The sequence below is a fragment of the Ovis canadensis genome, chromosome 21 (genome assembly GCF_042477335.2).
Source record: "Ovis canadensis isolate MfBH-ARS-UI-01 breed Bighorn chromosome 21, ARS-UI_OviCan_v2, whole genome shotgun sequence".
NCBI lineage: Eukaryota > Metazoa > Chordata > Mammalia > Artiodactyla > Bovidae > Ovis > Ovis canadensis.
The window spans coordinates 50,747,237-50,759,362 of record NC_091265.1 but is presented as its reverse complement, the minus strand read 5'-3'; the positions used below and the strand labels follow the sequence as shown (position 1 = coordinate 50,759,362).

At 44.3% G+C, this 12,126-nt stretch overlaps 1 protein-coding gene across 3 annotated transcripts in view; it reads left to right on the top strand.

Annotated features, from left to right (window-relative positions):
- The window catches only part of NTM (neurotrimin), a 956,964-nt gene that overhangs the window by 521,404 nt on the left and 423,434 nt on the right, over positions 1-12,126 (top strand). The gene's annotated exons all lie outside the window — the stretch shown is intronic.

The window sequence follows — 12,126 nt, the reverse complement described above, 5'->3', positions numbered from 1 at the left end:
GCAGGAGCAGGGACTTCCCTGGTGGTCCAGTGGCTAAGACCCCATGCTCACAATGCAGGGGGGTCCCAGGTTCAGATCCTGGTCAAGGACCTAAATCCCACCTGCTGCGATAAAGTTCAAAGATCCCACATGCTACAACAAGAGACCTAGCACAGCTAAATAAAGTTTTTAAAAGGGTTAGTCAGTTCAGTTCAGTTGCTCAGTCATGTCTGACTCTTTGTGACCTCATAGACTGTAGCACGCCAGGCCTCCCTGTCCATCACCAACTCCCGGAGTTTACTCAAATTCATGTCCATTGAGTCAGTGATGCCATCCAACCATCACACCCTCTGTTATTCCTTTCTTATCCTGCCTTCAGTCTTTCCCAGCCTCGGTGTCTTTTCAAATGAGTCAGTTGTTATAAAGAGTAAAGGTTTTTTTTTTTTTTTTTTTTAAGGCAGGAGTGAAGGGAGTTGGACAAGTGCGCACACATCTTTTGATAAAGGCAGGACAGCCCATCTACTGGGCATGTGATGCGGTCAGCCATGGATATAAGAAGGTGACTAGCTGGCATTTTTAGCCTCTGTTATGAGAGAGTAGAAAGGAAAGGAGGGGAGAAAAAGGATTTTATAAAGCTGTCAGCACCTGGTGTCTTTGTGAGCAATGGGCTTGTAGATAAAGATCTGTAATTTGTTGGGGAATGTTCACTCTGTGAACACCTGAGATGACTGTGAAGCCTCCCTCTAGCCGCCAGCAATATGCCTGTCTAACGAGCTTCTCTGCGGTGCCGCCTCCCTATACATGCAGGCTGCAAAGCGCTGGCCTCATGGTGCCTTCTCCCACATGTGGATCCTCCCCAGCAACAGACCCTCCTGGGCATGCATATGGCGCCTGTGGTGTAGACTGGGCTCCTCTGGTGTCCCCCTTCCATGACACAGACGGCATGTGAATGAGGGTTGTGGGACGCCCACCCGCTCTGCAATCTTGTCGGTTGACTAACCCTGCAAACCTGGATATGGTACAAAATGTGTATGTTGTGTTTGTCACTTCAGTTGTGTCTGATTCTTGGCGACCCCATGGACTGTAGCCCACCAGGCTCTTCTGTCCATGGGATTCTCCAGGCAAGAATACTGGAGTGGGTTGCCAGGCCTTTCTCCGGGGGAGTCTTCCCAACTCGGGGACTGAACCCAGGTCTCCTGCCTTGTGAGCAGATTCTTTATTGTCTGAAACACCAGGAAAGCAGTACGTGGACGGAGGCCCTGAAAGCCAGTATGCAGCCCTGCTTGGGCTTGAGAGAAATGGGGCCGTCCTATTGAAAACCCCGGGCAGAAGGCCTAATGAGACGTTAGTCAGATGTTCAGGGACACTGTCTATCCAGGGGCTTCCATCTGCTTGTACCCCTCTCTTCCAAACCAGGGCCCAACTGTTTTGTTGATCACCAACTGGCCGCCCTTCCTCTCCTCTCCCTGAGTCACCGACCAGTTGCTGAACTTCCTCCCCATCAGACTGGAGCAGCTGATGGAACTTGCTTCTGCTCCTCACTCTTTCCTGATGCATTTTTCATCATTAAAGGGAAAATGTCATTTCGGTGACAGATATTAGTGTGATTGGTGTCAGGAATGAATCTTCCTTTCTCTGTCAGCCTTGCTTCACACAATGCTAAGACAATGTTCCGTTAAAAGGCCACTTCCATTTCCAGCTCAGGCAGCGTGCGAGAAGGGCAGGCTTTGGCTGTGATGGATGGCCTCGCTCAGAGCTGGAGCTGGGCCAGGGAGCACGGCAGGAGGCTGACCCTTCCAGCACCGGGAGAGCCCAAGGGCTCTGGGAAACCCTTGACTTGTTTCTGCCTGCATTCCACGGGGGATGAAGTGGACACCTACCGCTCTACTTGGCAACCAAGTCTTCGAGATGGATTTTCCATCATCAGTGGCATATACTGTGATATAATCCAAACCCTTACATTGAAAAGCTGACCTAGCAATGAAAAGTTCTGTTTTTCTTTCAGCAAAATGTAGGCCAACCTCTAGATGTCCTTCTAGGTGCAGATCTGAGCCTGAAATGAGGTAGTGAGAGTGAGGTGTCTATCTTCCTGCGCTTGTGTGCCCAGCTGTGTCCGGCTCTTTGAGACCCCATGGACTGCAGCCTGCCAGGCTCCCCTGTCCATGGCATTTCCTAAGGAAGAATACTGGAGCAGGTTGCCATCTTCTCCTTCAGATCCCCAGGGATCAAACCCACATCTCCTGCACTGGCAGGCGAATTCTTTACAACTGCGCCACGTGGGAAGCCCGGTGACCTCCATAACATGCCTCATATGATGCCCTGCGTACAGCAAACTTTCAGAACTCACTTAGAATTCCATTTCCTCAAGCTGAAATAAAGAAAATAGTGCCCCGGCTTTCCCTCTCTACACCTGAGCTGCTTATTCAATTTGGTTGTTGTTTATTGAACTCCCGCTCAGGGCCACATACTTCTCTCAGCTCTGAGAAGGTACAAAGATGAACAAGAAGTGTTACCTGGCTTCAGAAAGCTTCCAGCCTTCTTTGTGAGATCAGATGAATAGGCAGTCAATTATAATACAAATATATATAAGAAACTCAATATTTTGAATTATTTCTCAGTGAGATGCCTACAAATGTATCCTCAAAATATTTGATTCTAACCAATAGAGGAGAGGGATGGGGGACTCGGTAAAAGTAATATTTTATAAAGAAAATTAAATTTTAACTGGTCCTTGAGTACAGGGCTTCCCTGTTGGCTCAGATGGTAAAGAAGATCCCCTGGAGGAGGAAATGGCAACCCAGTCCAATATTCTTGCTTGGAGAACTCCATGGACGGAGGAGCCTGGTGAGCTACAGTACTTGCAGTGGCAAAGAATTGGACACGACTGAGCGACTAATACACTGAAGTTTGAATGGGATTTGGAAATCTGCATGGAAAAGAAGGGACCCTGTAGATGGGAAGCCTAAGCAAATGCTTAGACTTGGAAATAAAGGAGGCTGAAAAGCCCCAGGGTGGCGGATAAAGCTGTGGGTGGGGCCATAACAGAGACCAGACCAAGCCTAGTCAGTTAGGCTGACATATTTCTAAGAGCCTTGATTACTCAGACTCAGGAATTTGCTATATGTAAAAGTGGGGGAGCCACTGCATTTTCTTGAACTGAGCTATGCTTCAGAAAGATAAAACTGGTTTCTGTGTGTGAAATTGTTTATATAAGGAGTTATCTCCTTTATCTGATCCAAATCTTATTAAAAAATACTTCGTAATACCTTTATTTCTATGAACATTAAATTCATAGAAAAATAAGCTACCTCTATACCTACTTGAAAAAATGACCTATTTAATGTCCTAGCTGGATCCATAAGATACATAAATAGAGAATGACTAATAATCAAGTTAGTGTAAGATAAATCTTTTTTTTTTTATGTAGACCATTTTTAACGTATTGAATTTGTGACACTATTGTTTCTGTTGCATGTTCTGGGTTTTTTGGGGATGTGGGATCTCCTTGACCAGGGAGTGAACACACACCCCCTACATTGGAAGGTGAAGGCTTAACCACTGGACCCCCAAGGAAGTCCCTAAAATAAATCTTTAGGCACAATGACATCATACGATGTGATGAAATGCAGAAGCTTGTGTCTGTACATAGAATCTCCATGAACCTACTGGCTACTGCCCACACTGACTCGGGGCTGAAGAACTGGCGACTCAAATACAATGAGCTTTACCATTGGTCATGTGATCTTTCAAACTAGTAAACAATTCTTGGTGAAGAGCTGAACAAATCAAAGCACAATCTTCCCTTAGCTGACAGGTAGTTGCATTCCTGAAGGATTAGTGGCTGCTAAAACCTTGTAAAAATATTCTGTGCTAATATATCAAATAGAGTTCATTTTAGGCTACACACTTAAACTTGAGGCGGGCATTCAACAACAGTGACAATGTCCCACGCATGGCTGAATGTCTAGCCTCTCTGGTCCCCATGCGTGGGAAGCTGACGTGTCTCTGTAATTACAGCGGCAATCAACCTCCCCCCAGGAGTCTATCCTGCCCCTGTAAGGAAACAGTGGTTTAGGGAAAGGCAGAGTTGGAGGCAGAGAGATGAGTTAAGATTTAATTAAAATAGTGGAGAAAAGAAACAAGGGGAGATTTCGTGGTTGCAGCGGAGCCCGGAAAGCAGGAAAAATGTAGTGGACATGCCTACACAAGTGAGATAAGGGATGTCGGTGGCGAGGCTTCAAGCTCTATGCAAATATTGCTGCTGTTAGAGTTGAATGTCATTATGTTCACTTCCAGAAAGGAAATCTGAAGCCCTGAAAAGATGCAGTGACTTTTCCAAAGACATAGAACAGGTCAGGAATTGCATTAGACACCAAAAGCCTCTGACCTACATTTCTCTGTAATTACTAATGCAAAGGAGCCTCTACTCAGCATGGAGAATTATAAGCAGAGAACTAGAGCAGAGCCAGTACAAAGATGGAAGCAAGTTCTGGAAATTGTCGAATTCCAAGTGCTCTGTTTAGCATCTCAGTATTTCATAGAATGCCTAGAAAACTCCAGGCTTCCAAACACAGATCAAAATTCTCCAATCCATCCACTTCTGTGTTTGCTTAGGCCTCTAAATATTCATCAGTAACATTTGAGACAAAGGGAAGAGATAATTACAAGGAGAGGTTTTTCAAGATAGTAAAGGTTAACAGGATTCTTGGCATTTGTGGCCTGTCAATTTCCATGTAATTACGCTCAATTCCCAGAATTCTGAGTCAGTTGTACCTGTTAATGCTTAAAGATGATATCCTTGGAAAATAATTTATAAGATCGTTTTTCACAATTTCTAAGTTCAAACCAAGCACGCTGGCTAATGGATGATTATTAATGCCCTTCTTGGGTGGAGAGTGGTAGGAGGTCATAACGTGGATATGGGATTAGAGTGGATTTTTTATGACAGCATGATAAGCTGGCTTTCCCAAGAGCAAAATGAGTGCCCTGAAAATATTTATATAACCTGATATGCAAATGTGTCCTATTTTGGTTTGATAAATAACAAGAACTTGGGAAGGGTGCCCCAGCTCCCTAGAACTTACTGCCTCTTGGAAGAAAGTAAAAGGTCAGAGAGATGCCTGTGTATGGAGCAGTACAACCACCTGGCCTCATGAACAGATACTGAGATGCTAGATTCTAGATGTTCTTACATGTTTATTCATTCAGCCATCCTTCTTACACTCTCATATGATTTCATCTATGTTAGCCTGTTCTGTGCTAAAAATAGAGTGATTATAAATAAGACACTGTCCCTTCCTTTTTCTGTTCCCCTGTCCTTTTGCACTTGCTCTTTGTAATGTGCATTACACTTGTGATTCATTGATTATTAGTACAGTTACTTCTAGTGTTTGTCGGTAGCCCTGGGGTCTGGGCAGAGGTTATGACCATCCCTGTTGTATCATATCATCGGGCCTGGTACTCACCTGTTGAATCAGTGTGAAAAGACTGTACTCATTGCCCCTGTGGATCAGAAACAAGCTTTCCAGCTAACTTCCTTGAAAGTAACTTCTCTCTATTTGGGAGAAACTTTCCTAGAGTGCTTCTTGTCTTGGGTTTGCCCTGTCCTTGAAATTCTGGGGTCCTGTGCCTGTGATTCAGCTGTGTCTTCAGGAAATGAAAGTGCCTGATAGAGATTCTCAAATGAAGTTATAGTTGGAAATCTTCTGGTGAAGCAAATTATTTGGAGAGTAAGCGCAGCACACAGGTCTGTGTGTTACCTATTGTTTTGGACTACGGCTGTCATAGTGCTCTTTCCCAAGAGGGAAAAACAAAGAATGATATGAGAAACCAACTGCCCTTCATCATCCCTTGGAAATTAGGCTGACACAGGGAAGCCACAAGGTGGAGGAGAAAGACCAGGGGACCAGGAGTCTGAAGACACATGCTGTGATCCACATCTTCTGGATACTAGAAGTTGAGCTGGATCAGAAAGAGGGAGTCAGGAGAGGTGAGCAAGTGGCCCAAGTCCTTGGGAGTTGATGTTCAAGGAGACAGTGGCTCAGGGTGGAGCAGGTCTCCCATAGTTAAGAGTGGAAATCAGGAATTGGACGTGAAGGAAATAGCCAAATAACAGAAGGTAAGAACTGAAGGTGGTCCATCTAATTCTCCCTGAAGGGTGAAGGGGGCTTTCCCCCTGCTTGGGGGGTCACCGTTCACACAAATTACACACACCTTTTCTTGAAGCATTTCAAAACTGTTCTTCCTAAGTGTATACAACTGTTGTAGAATGGGTTGCCATAAGGTGTGCAGGGAGAAAGATGATCATATTTCCATTATGCCCAGCAACGTGGACAACAAAATTATTGTGACATTACAAAGGTCACCCCAGGTCATACCAATTCAGATGTCCTCCTTGCCCATTTTGGACAGTGGCCATTTGCATGGGAATCATACTTCAAAGGTCAGAGATATATGTCAGACACCCCTAACCTAATAAACCAGGGTGGGTCTGTCACCCATTAATTTATCCAAACTTCCCTTTATCCTATTTAGATATTATTTTCTGCCTGTTTAACCTTTTATACAGACAGCCTTGTTTTTATCCTTAAACTACCATCTTTCAATTTCTTGGAATTGTTATTTCTAGCTAGAGATTGGTCATTAAGTGTGTGTACGCCCTGTTCGTACACTTCATGAATACCAAATATTCATCTTCTTAACATTCCGTCACTTGGAAGTCCCTGCCCTGCCAGAAAATAATTTTAATTTTGAGTTTCCCCCAGCTATACTTAAAGTCAATAAATATTTATCAAAAACCTAGTGTGTGCCAGACATCAAGGATATAAGAGGATAAGGATTTAAACTGTTACGAGTGTTACAAATGTTAGAAGGTGCCAGTGCACTGAGCGTTTACCTGACTGAGTGGAATAGGTGTGGTCTTTATGAGGGAGTGGGAATGTAGAAGGATGAACAGAATTTAGCCTGAAAAACAGGGGGACAGTATCGGTGACAGGAAGTCAGCATGTGCAAAGCCCCCACGTTGAGAAAGAGAAGCCTTTGAGGGATGAAAATAGTCATCAATTAAAATAAACAGTGGCATGGCTCAATAAAGGGAGAGGTACCAGGAGAAAAAAGTGAAAGCAAACGAGGCCGCATCGTGAAGGCTCAGAAACCACAGAAAGCATTCGGGGCTTTATTCAAATTACTGCGTGGAGCCACTAAAGGCTGAAGTGGGAGAGCGGAGACGTGGTCAGGCTTTCAGGAAAACTTGATTTGAAAGCGGAGCTTGAAATAGATCTGGTAAGAGCTGACGGAAGACATCCCTGGAAGAGGGAGTCTCATTATTCCAAGGAAGGAAATAAGAAAATAAGATGGCTCAGGCAGGTGAGTGGGGCTTTGGAAAGGACTGGACACTGAAGGTGAAGAACCCGTGACAGAAAGGACTTGCAGAAACACATGGGAGTGAGCAGTGGTAAGAGCAGGGGAAATTAAGAGTGGGTCCTGACTCCTCACCAAGAGGCTGGGCACATGAAGTTCCTGGATGCTTTGTGAGGTGTAACAATAGGTACTGTGAGTGATATTTGAAGAATTTAGACACAGCGATTTTGAGTAAATAAAATGCTTCTCTGTTTCTGTTTCCAATATTCTTCCAAGAGCTTTCATAAAATGTTACTCCCAACATTTCTTTTTTGGCAAAAAATCCTGATACTTGTTCACAATATACTATCATATTGCAAAAATGTGCTTCAAATCCCCTAACTCTGGAGCCATGGCTGTTTGCAGCATTGTTTTCCTGGTTGCCCATGTGGAGGCTGTACCACCCGCCAGCTCCTTCTCTGGGTGCTATACATCTTGCATCTCATTTAGCCCTGCATAGCAAGTATGTGGAGTAGGACATATTCCTATTTAACAAGAGGAGAAAACTGAGGCTCCGAGAGGGAAGAAAACTATCTGAAGTCAAGCTGGCCATGTGTGAAGCTTGGACTAAAAGTCAGAGCCATTAGCCTCACCATCCATGCTCCTCCATCCACTGCTCATCACCGCTCCTAGTCTACCGCCCAGAGTCCAGGGTCAAAGAGCATCAAAGATCAAGGCATTTTCTATGATCTTTACTCAAATATGTGACACTGAATTTCACCCACTTCTCTGAACACTTGCATAACTTTGTGGATTATTTATAGCTCATTGTATCAACTGAAGGTCGACTTACTTAAGGGGACCTAATGTTTTTTGCAGACGTGGGACAGTTCTCTATGACTCCCCTTTGGCAGATTGTTGATAGAAATACTACATTTGGTTTGTCCCAGCAACTCTCCCTGGAGAATCTGGTACCAGTGCTTCTCCAGATAGAAACAAGTCAATCTGGTTCTTGATTTCCATCTTAGCTTTAAGCTCAATGCTCTACTTTTGAAAGAAAAAGATAGTATCCTCATTAACCACTTTCTCTCTAAGGCATCTTTGATCCTGACACCTTGTGGACATTCCCGTGAAAGCTTAGGTGAATTATTTGCTTGTGTTGTCCATGTTCCCATGTCTGCTTAAAACATTTTCCCTGCTCTCCCTCCCCAGGATCAGAGCTACCTGAACCACATCAAAGGCCCCTCTCCCAGGCCACTCCCAGGTAACTGACTGTCTCATTACCTGCAGCACCTCTTTTAGCTTTCTGGTATCCTAGATGAAGAAAGCGTACACAGGTTTCAGGGAAATTGTTCCTTTCTAGGAGGGAAGGCCCACATCAGCTCCCAGGTTGTGAGGATATGAGGTTATATCTGTCACTGCCATTGCTTTGTCTTAAAAGACCCTGAACTTCCAAAGGCAAGTGCACAATGAGAGATGGACAGGAGGAAAGCCGGGGAGATGCATACACATGCAGAAATGTGTTGCATTATTTTTTGAATTTATAAGGTTTAATAAGATATCTGTATGCAGGCCAGGAAGCAGTAGTTACAACTGGACATGGACCAACAGACTGGTTCCAAATAGGAAAAGGAGTACGTCAAGGCTGTATATTGTTGCCCTGCTTATTTAACTTCTATGCAGAGTACATCATGAGAAACGCTGGACTGGAAGAAGCACAAGCTGGAGTCAAGATTGCCGGGAGAAATATCAATAACCTCAGATATGCAGATGACACCATCCTTATAGCAGAAATTGAAGAGGAACCAAAAAGCCTCTTGAAGAAAGTAAAAGAGGAGAGTGAAAAAGTTGGCTTAAAGCTCAACATTCAGAAAACTAAGATCATGGCATCTGGTCCATTCACTCCATGGGAAATAGATGGAGAAACACTGGAAACAGTGTCAGACTTTATTTTTGGGGGCTCCAAAATCACTGCAGATGGTGACTGCAGCCATGAAATTAAGCTTACTCCTTGGAAGAAAAGTTATGATCAACCTAGATAGTATATTCAAAAGCAGAGACATTACTTTGCCGACTAAGGTCCGTCTAGTCAAGGCTATGGTTTTTCCAGTGGTCATGTATGGATGTGAGAGTTGGACTGTGAAGAAGGCTGAGAGCCGAAGGATTGATGGTTTTGAACTGTGGTGTTGGAGAAGACTCCTGAGAGTCCCTTGGATGGCAAGGAGATTCAACCAGTTCATTCTAAAGGAGATCAACCCTGGGATTTCTTTGGAAGGAATGATGCTAAAGCTGAAACTCCAGTACTTTGGCCACCTCATGCGATAAGTTGACTCATTGGAAAGACTTTGTTGCTGGGAGGGATTGAGGGCAGGAGAAGAAGAGGACGACAGAGGATGAGATGGCTGGATGGCATCACTGACTCGATGGATGCGAGTCTGAGTGAACTCAGGGAGTTGGTGATGGACAGGGAGGCCTGGCGTGCTGCGATTCATGGGGTCGCAAAGAGTTGGACACGATTGAGTGACAGAATTGAACTGAACTGAAAGATGCTTTATTCTTTAAATAAAACGGAGGATTTGTTTTCCAACTGAAGACATTGTGAGGATCTCTAGTCTAACCTGATGATGATTGAAGTAAGGGAGCAAAAAGGAAATGGATGGTTTGTGCTTTAGTTAGAAATACAAAGAAACATGGGTTTTCTAAGCAGCATACATGCAAAGCCTTTCACGAGCGAACAGTTGAGAATACATTTAGTCCTCTTAAAAATGTGTAACATGCCTTCTTACCTGCCCACCTGCCCTCAGCTCTGCCCTGTATTCCTCCTCCCTAAATCCATCTCACACCACATCCCTCTCTCCATCACTAGGCCTCTCCAGGCCCTACAAGGCAGACAGTGAGCCTTCATACGTCTAACTCAGGGACCTACACCCTCAGAAACTTCAGGGTGAGATAATTTAGTCTCAACCAGCTCCCACTTCTTGAGGAAAGTTAACTTAGCTTCAACACTAACCGATCTGATGAGGTGTTTATCTTTAATCCACATTTCACTAATAAACTGAAAGCAATGAGCATGTGTGCGTGTGTGAAATGCTGCGAATGTGTTAAAATGATAGCAAAATAGCATTCCAGAGGTTTTGCTGTGACAACATTTATAATAAAAAATATTGATTGATTTCAGGGATAGCAAAGATCAGTCGTACCCAATTACACTCTCACTGCCCCTTCTAAAACTGTGTGACTCAGGGATTATTTCACAGCTCTTGGTCTTTTGTATACAACTGCCATTATAAAATGTTCTTTATGACACATTCAATAATACACACACACACACGCACACACACACGCACACACACACACACACATACATGCTGTGTTCACTCGTTCGGTCATATCTGACTCTCCAACTCCCCACCAGGCACCTCTGTCCCTAGGATTCCCCAGGCAAGAATACTGGAGTGGGTTGCCATGCCCTCCTCCCAACTCAAGGATCAAACCAAGGTTTCCCACACTGTAGGCGGATTCTTTACTGTCTGAGCCACTAGTATATATATACACATACATTCACACATACAGAAATTGCTATGTATCTTACCTAAATGGCCTCTCTTAACAAACTCAAGGAAACACTGAGACAAAACCACGGCAGAATGAGTGTAAAATATGAAGCCTAAAAGGAAAAAGTCACCAGCAGAAAGGAAAGAGAGGAATTCAAAATGAAAAGACGACAGTGGAGAGAAGCAGATGCAGAGATAAGAGCACACAATGAAGCCCTTACTGAAGAGATGGGGAAAATGGGCCCCTGAAAGCCCAAAGACACAGAGTATAAAGCTTACTGGTCCAGTTGACCTCTAAAGCCCTTCCAAGCATGATATTGTAATCTTCCAGTCTTAGAAGGAGGCTGAACTCTCCTCTTTATGGCTGGATGCCTAGCACACACTATGATCCAGACAGCCATGTCCCAGCTAGGCTGTAGGGGGAGAGTCCCAAACGGGCAATTAATTTAGATTTAATAGGACAGTTACTGTAAGTTTAAATAAATGCCAGTTAAATATTAACAACCTATTTATTGAAGATTAACATTGCTGGTTGCATTGTGGGATTTTCTTTTCCTTAAAGAAACCCTTTATCGGAAGACTTTTAATCATCCTGGCTCTTCCATTGCCTGCCTTAGATCCAGTGCAGCTCATTAATTACTTTGCACCACCGTTTTCTGAGTTTTGAAATGGACACCTTGGTGAGTAGGAACAATGGAAGGACAGGGTGAGGAGGGCAATTTCTCAAGAGTAGGAACCGATGAGCAAATAGGAAGGATAAATTGATTTCGAGAAGAGTGTTGAAAAGCAATAAAACCAAAGACTGAGATTTGGAAGGGGACTGTGCATGCTAAGTTGTATTAGTCGTGTTTGATACTGTGACCCTGTGGACTGTAGCCTGCCAGGCTCCTCTGTCCATGGGATACTCCAGGCAAGAATGTTGGAGTGGGTTGTCATGCCCTTCTCCAGGGCGTCTTCCCAACACAGGGACTGAACCCCCATCTCTTATGTCTCCTGCATTGGCAAGTGGGTTCTTTACCATCTGAGCCACATGGGAAGCAGGAAGGGGACTATGAGGTTGTTTAATCCCAACTCCTCACTTACAGGGAAACTAGAAGTGATTTGGGCAACTCCATACAGCCTGTAAGTGACAGACTGGGGTTGGGGGAGGGGGGGCGGTGGCGCAAATGCTTTACACCTGACCCCAGCCTTCTATGAGCTATCACCCTACTGGTGCTGTTCAGTAGCTAAGTTGTGTCCTACTCTTTGCAAGCCC